Source organism: Lactuca virosa, chromosome 5 (genome assembly GCF_052849685.1).
Source record: "Lactuca virosa cultivar CGN04683 chromosome 5, Lactuca_virosa_CGN04683_v6, whole genome shotgun sequence".
Taxonomy (NCBI): Eukaryota; Viridiplantae; Streptophyta; class Magnoliopsida; order Asterales; family Asteraceae; genus Lactuca; species Lactuca virosa.
The window spans coordinates 350,916,000-350,923,921 of NC_136430.1; positions in this window are offsets into that span (position 1 = coordinate 350,916,000).

Here is a 7,922-nt window from a genome sequence, read left to right on the forward strand (position 1 = left end):
TCTAGATTGAAAGAAGTATATTTTGGTGGTGCTTATTTACTTCATTCAAATCAAACAATACTTTTAGCTGAATTTGGTTCATTTGAACAGAAATCATATGAATCAATTGAACAAACTATTACCCGTTTTAACCATTTGTTGAGTAGAATGATGAAGCATGATTTGAAGAGAACATATATTGAACAGAAGGTTACTTTCATGAATTGTTTGAGATTTGATTGGAAACATATTGTTTCTACTGTCAAAGCTCATGAAAAATTTAAGGGCTACACTCTAGCAAAACTGGTTGGAATTCTTAAATCTCATGAGAAGGGAGTTTTAAAAGAAGCAAATTGTATTCCAAATGCAGGTCCATTAGCTTTTGTCTCTTATTCTGAAGGATCTAAAGGCAAATCATCCAAGGTGATTCAAAAAGATTCTGATTCTGACAGTTTTGATGAAGAATTCATAAGCGAAGTCAAAGCACTCATGGTCAGCAATCCCAAAAAGATTTTCAAGAAAAACTACTCAAAATTCAAAGGAAACAAGTTCAAAAAAGGAAGCAATGGTGATGGAACTTTCACAAATCAAAACTCATATTCAGAAAAGGAAAGAGGTTATGGTTACAAGAAGTTTCAGAAAGAAGAAGAGAATGTTGAGAAGAAGTTGCTTGGAGATTCTAGTTATGACTGTAATTACTGTCATGGCAAAAATCATTTTGCTAAGGAGTATATGCTGAGGAAGATGCATGAGAAGAAAGAGAATGTTAAAGATGAAGCTTACTATACTCAGGAACTAGAAGGGCTTCGAAAGTCAAAGAGTAATGGAAAAGAATTAGTTGTTGAAGAAGTTCGGAAGAGTTGAGGTCTGGTCAACCGATTCCGAAGATTAAGAAGTTCGGAATCCTATTCATGGAAAAGGTTTCATTGTGAAAGAAGAAAAGAGTTGTATTGGTGGAAAGTATCTGATGGTTGGAAGTGTTGATTCCAAAATCCAGGAGTATTTCACATATGAGTGTTTAAAATTGGAAGTCTATTTGTTAGCAAAGAGTGTCAGAGAGCATGTAGTAGAATGTGAAAAAGTTATCAACAAGGTAAATTCTATTCTTAAATCTCTTAATATTCCTATTAATCGTTATGATTCCGAACTGATTGAATTGCGTGTTACAGTTTCCAATTTAAGTGAATGGCTTAAGCGATCTTGTATTAAGAATTCATATCTTGATGATAGTTTTAGCAGGGAAACTTTTAGGAGTGAATAAAGAAGGATGAAAATAGAAGCCCTTAACATAGAAAGAAATAGGCTTCAGGATGTTGTTATAATTTTGAAAATAGACAATAGGCTATTGACTAAGCAACATAATATTTTTTGTTTAATAGCTAAACGTCTGTTCAACAATATAACTCAACTCTATCTTAATTTTGACATTGGTGATAAGTTGCATAAGAGGATTCTTCCATTTCTTGAATTTAAAGAAGATGAAATTGATTCTTATTGATATAAATGTGAATCCGTGATTTTAAGATGAATCTTTGCATGATTCTTATAGGATTGGACTTGAAAAGGTTGAGGAATTTATTAAATCCAAAGGAAATAAATTGATGATGAACAATATTTTAACTGAAGAAGATAAACAACAAGTCAAACAAAATTCAATTGAGAAATATAACTTGTTATGCCAAAAATTGAAATCAGAAGAAAATCTTTCTAATGATAATACTTCTGATTTTGATGAAAGCGAAATGAGTGAAATTTATGTTAAAAACGAAGTTGATTGTTCTTCTTTTGTGAAAAATATTGATGAAGCAAAAAGAAATATGATTTTTGAAAATTCTGTTGAATTTGTAAATCATGTTGTGAACAAGGGATTTGAAAGTTTGACTGTAAAAGCAACTGCTTTTCCAAAAGGTCGGAAAACTCTAAATCAAGTTTTTGTAAAATAGGGCATTGACAAGAATGATACATCAGAATTGACATCAATTGTCAATGATGATAATGCAAAGGGTTGCAAAGATCATTTTTGGTTTGCACCAATTCACAATGGTGATGAGACAAATGTTCTTTCTGAAAAGACTTCATGCAAAGTAAAAGGAAAGTATGTTTTAAAAGCTTTTGAACAAATTGAATGGTTCATATGAGGTTGGTGAAACAAGTGGTACGAAAAAAGTACAAAATTGTGTTACAAAGAAAGATATTTTGAAAAATGATTAAAAAAGAAAAGCAAATAATCAAAAATCAATTGAAGAAATCAAAGCAAAGAAAAGAGCAATGAATGCTAGATATAAGAAAATTTTGATTGCGAGAAAACAATTTTGGAAGAAAAAGGAAAATATGGTTAATGATAAATGTGTTAATCATGTTTCCAATAAATCAAATCAAGAGGTTGTTAATTCGTCAAGGTCTTTTAATCAAAATGTTCATTCATCTCCACATCCAAAAGCAAAATCAAAATTTTCATCAAATTCATATTATTGGAAAAGAGGAAAAATTAATGTTGAAAAGTAAAAATATGTTAGAGTTTCAAAGAAAAAGGTTTTGGATCAAGATGCTAATCTAAAAGCATATGAAGCCATAATGAAACAAGAAGAAGAAGAAGAATTTTTGGAGAAAGTGAAACAACAAAGAAGAATTAATTCAAACAGAAAAACTTCATTTGTTGAAATTAATCTTTATGCCAATAAATCTCAAGTTTTCAAAAAGGAAAAAGGAGTGAATAATGTTGTGATTAAGAAATGATTTTGGATCGACAAATCTAAGATTTTTTGTAACATCCGGATTCTTATAGGTATTTAATTCTAATTTGCATTTGGACTTTGAAAGTGACCACACCGTGGTGAAGGCATCCCATGACGTGGCAATGCTGGAAGATTCACGGATCATTTAATGATCACCACGACGTGACATCTATTGGCCACGAAGTGGCTACCCTGTGTCGTGATAACCTTAATTTTTGGGTATTTAAAGGAAAGTGGGGAGACTAGGGCTACCCATCTTCAACCTCCATCACTCTCAAACCCAAGAACCCTAACACTAATCCTCCTTGGTGCTCTTATGCTCATTTTAGTGATCTTGTGGTGGTTTTGAAGGAATAAGAAGAAGAAGAACTAGTGCTTGGTTTAGCAAGTGATCCATTCCTCCATTAGTGTGTATCTTCTAGACTCCTTGTAAGTCCTCAAGCTTCAACCTCTTGTGGTCTTCTTCATAAATCTAGGTTTTGGAGCATGATTGGTCCTTTTTGGAGTGGTTTGAGTAACATTAATAGATAAAGTTTGGAACTTTATAGTTTCTCTATGTCCCTTGAATGTCATATATTATAGATCCAGGATTTTGTAGTAAGATGGGAACCATGCATGGATTTTGGGTCATTTTGTTCCCGTTTGACCTAGTTTGAAGAAGGGCATGCATGGGTCATCCATGTCCATAAAGTTTGGAATTTTTATGGACCATTAGAATTCCTAGAAGCATTATGGAAAATTTAAACTATGGAATTTCGGGATTAAGTGCTTAATGGTTGAGTTCTTGCCATTTTTAGCCTTTTTGACCTTAGACTTGTGAGATAGACCTCTTGGTGGGTCTCAAGGGATAAAGGTCAAAACTTTCCATTTCGACATTAGAAATGATCAGATCTGGACTTTGGAACCTTTGAAATTGGAGGATTCGACTTAACCCATTAAGACATTTTTGAACCCAGTGCACACGGCGTGGCGACTGGGGAAAATGCGACTGTCTTGTCGTTTGAAGGCCACGATGTAGTTAAGGATGCACACGACGTGGATGGTCAACTTGAACGTTGACTTTGAATTTTTGAGTTGCGTTGACTTTTGGTCAAACCCTTAGTCTTGGAAGAAAAGCTAAGAGTGTACTTTATATGGTTGTATAGGTGGTTGGTAGCATCTGTGTTCACAACAGTAGTAGCAGTTGCAATTGATCATCGTTTGATAGGTGAGTTCCTTCACTATACTCGTGGGTCGAAGGCACCAATCTCGTCCTAATGGATTTGGTTTTTAGGATGATTGTTGTCTTTGTGACACTTATTGTTAGGCATGTATGTGCTTGTTGTCTTTATGACTCTTGCTGATATGATTGTATGCTTAGCTGTAGGGGTGAAATAGACCCTATCCCCGGTTGAAAGAGACCGAAGGGGGTGAAATAGACCCAAGGAAAGTCATGGAGAATCTAGGAAGCCTGTAGGATGAGCATTTGTTGGTTATGTTCTGATCTAGTGTATGATTGCTTTTTTAGAATGGCGATGAGCACGCATGGAGGAGGTTCAGGGCAGGTGTTGGTGCTGATCCGATTAATGAGCATATGCGGGAGTTCATCTCATTGGAGATCACACGTGGTATTTTGGAGAAGACTCCTGTGATCTTCGGTATGGTCATGGAAGGTATCATGGAGCTCTTGGATGAGCGTCTCGGGGCTTTTCGGCCAAATATTGCAGCATGACAGTGGGGGGGGGGGGGGGTGAACACTCTCTCATCAGGAGTTCAAGGCTTGTGGAGCCCTTGAATTCTTTGGGAATGAGGATCCTATTTCTAGTTCTTGCTTTGAGGGATCGAAGGTGGGATTTTCATCATGCCTTCGGGAGGATCGATTTTGTGATTAAAATGTCGTTGAGGTTTCACGGACCTTACAAGAGGAATTGTCAGGAATTATTGCTAACATCTCTGACAGGTTGGTCGCCAAGTTCGAGGATCAGATTTTAGCCGTTTAGGCAACTGTTGGGATTGTCGGGGTGACTCGGGAGTGGGAGCTTGGTTTGGAGAGGCAACTGGGAAAGAGGAAGCGGACTCATGATCCGAATCTACTAATAACATCCAAGTAGCTTGATGTTTCCATTCCTAGTGCTGGAGGCCAAATGGGCCACAACATTTTTGCTAAGGGTGGAGGGATCCACGAGCCTGTGTGCAGCAAGTTCAAATACAGCATGTGCGGGCAGAAGGGTCATGTTCATCAAGATTGCAACCTAAGGGTAGAATTGTGTCATCGTTGTCATCATCCTCGTCATATTAGGGTAAGTTGCCCACGATTGCTGATTGGGGCGGCTTAGACCCCATCACCCATGGTTTTTCAGGAGGTAGAGCCAAGACTTCAAGACCTCTCATGTATGTATTTCTTCATGCATTTTAATTGCTTTTGCTTGTGTGATTGGGTGTTTAGACGTTATGTTCGGTTTAGCTTAGTCCCTACATAAGAATCATAGTTTCTTTAAGATCGCTTGGTTATTATTATCGAAGGGTAGTCATATTCCATTTTGCAAGCGGAGAGTCATGATTGGAGCACATCTGGTTGAGCTGGACTTAGGTCGACAACCATTTTTGATAGAGCCCTTGGTGGGAGTAAACTAAGGGTCCTGCTTGGAGGATCAGCAGTTAGATCGACATGGTAGTCCAACAAGGGATCAGAGGGAGTGCAGTGTAAGTTCGCTTGATTATTGGAATTCGATTTGGTTAAGAAGTGAAAGGGATTGGTCAGAACACGAGTACAAGTGAATTGTTGCCAGGTTCGTGTTTTTAGAATAGTGAGTGCGTTCCTCGCATCAGAAGCTTTTAGGAAAAGATCTCATGGAAACGGGTTGTTCCCTTCTGGAACAACAAAGTCATAATTTAGGGTTGCTTGTGTAGCTCAAGTTGGATGTGAGCTGATTGTTGATGGGCTCTTTAATCCAATCGCTACCACCAGTAGGGTAAAATTGGTGGTGACCTATCACTCCTGAGTGTGGGCAATGCTTTGTTCGCAGAGGTTCATCAGCTGCTGGGAATGTCTAAAGGACTTGAGCTATATTTGTTAAACATGTTCAGAGTGCATTATTTTTTTGAGCAAGTAGGTTGTTGGATGGCCGATCCGTTCATTTTGGTCAAGGGTTATTACTCTTTGTCATCAGTTGAGGTGACCCAAAGGATTGGAATTGAGTCTGTGGGAAAATGTTTTGGATGTAACAATCACTTCTTATTCGGATAGCAAAGTGTCTAATCTGTTATGGGGTGTGGGTACCTGTAACGCCCGTAATTCCGGGCTAGTCAATTTAGAGACAATGAGCATCAAAAATGAGTTTTTGATGGAAAATTATTTAGAAGGATTAATCTTAACCAAGTTGTAGAATATGTCACAAGGGTTCCATACATATAAAGAATGCCGAAATCCGAGTTATAACGAAGAAGTTATGGCTCGTCGAACTTTCGCGACAAAACCGGCACGACACTACGCGACGTAAATAGTGAATTTACGGTAGAGGACTTTTTGGCCTTAGTGATCTAAACAAAAGTTGTAGTATATGTTAAACCGAGAGCGTGCATAAAAAGAACGCCCAAATCTGACTTCGTATAAGGAAGTTATGATTTTTCTAAAATTTGGCCTAGCAGTGCACGGCCCGAAACTTGAATTTTAGATCGAGCAGTTTTTGGCCAACGCGACCTAAATGAGAATTGAAGATCTCATTAATAGGAACTCAACGACAAAAAGACAGACGAAAACGGAGTCCGTATGTAGAAGTTATGAATTTTACGCGGACATTTAACAGTGTAGTCACCTTCTACTGTTAAATTTAAGATCGGTCGAGAATTAACCAAAAGAGTCAAAAGGAAACTTGTAGATCTTATTTTTACCTACGCGTGGATATAAAGAACGTCAAAAACGGAGCTCGTATGCGAAAGTTAAGGATTTTAGAAGTCGGAAGTGTGCTGTGCGAAAATGGGTGATGTGACACAATCTTGGCCATTGCTTTCTCCCCAAGTCTTGCCACCAGATGGTGACATGTGGCACCAAGTTCAGCCATATTTCACCCTATAAATAGAACCTCTCTCACCCTCATTTTCTTCACACATTTCCCATTCTTTCTTCTCTATACACTCTCTCTAAACCTCCCAAAAACTCCCCTAGCGCTAGAAGAAAGCCGCGGAGCGCTCGACGGCTCCGAGAAGAAGAGCTTTCGGCTCGGAAGTCCTGCCCCTGCAGAGCCCGACTTCTATCCAAACCCCCTCGTAGGTAAGATACACCTACCTAATTTTTAATATAGCTTTTATTTAAATATAGAAACGTTATTAGGACCTTATAATAATTATTTGAGCTATTATTATGGGTTATATAAATGTCGTTATAATATCTTTTTAACCACTCACGGTACGGGGAATCCGGTTTGAAGGGCCGCCTGGGTTATTGGATTTCAGAAGTGCTAGATGCCAAAATGATCCTGCCCTCCGGTGTTTCATGTCTGGCCCCTGTCTGTACATAGTGGGTGAAGAGTATTGTTTTAACGCTTATATAATAGTAATAATAGCAAGACTATTAATTAGTCTCGTTGAACATTAGACTAAACTCTAGTGGTAATGATACTAGGTTTTGTCAAAGGAAAATTGTTTTAAGAGTAACGAAGTGTTGTCCGAGTGCCGAGTCACCACCTTTACAGGTGAGTGCATAGTTACTTTCATCTTACACATAGATATGAAGTATTTTAATATAAATTACGTGCTATGTGTGCATATTGTCTGAATACTTGTTGTCTATGATGAATGAAAGATTTTATACATGTTTTAAATGATTTAAACTGTATATGTATTTTATATCTACAAAATATGTTGGGTAAAACATGGGTAGATGAAATATGAATTGAATGTTGAGATAAGAGGTGATATAGACCATGAGATAAGGGTGAGAGGTGAACAATGAGAGAAGCCTTTTACCCAAGTGTGGCCCCGTCATCTAGCAGAGTATGGATGAAAACCACGGACTATTCTAGACAGTCCAGTGGAACACTAGCAGGCTCGCAACCTGTAGGTGTTGTGAACGATGTGTTCACCCGGTGTACTCTAAACCCTGGTGATCATGCAGACTTGGTGCCTAAACCTTGGCGATCATGCATACTTGGTGCCTAAACCATGGCGACCATGCAGACTTGGTGCCTAAACCCTGGCGACTATGCAGACTTAGTTCCCGTTGTGTAAACC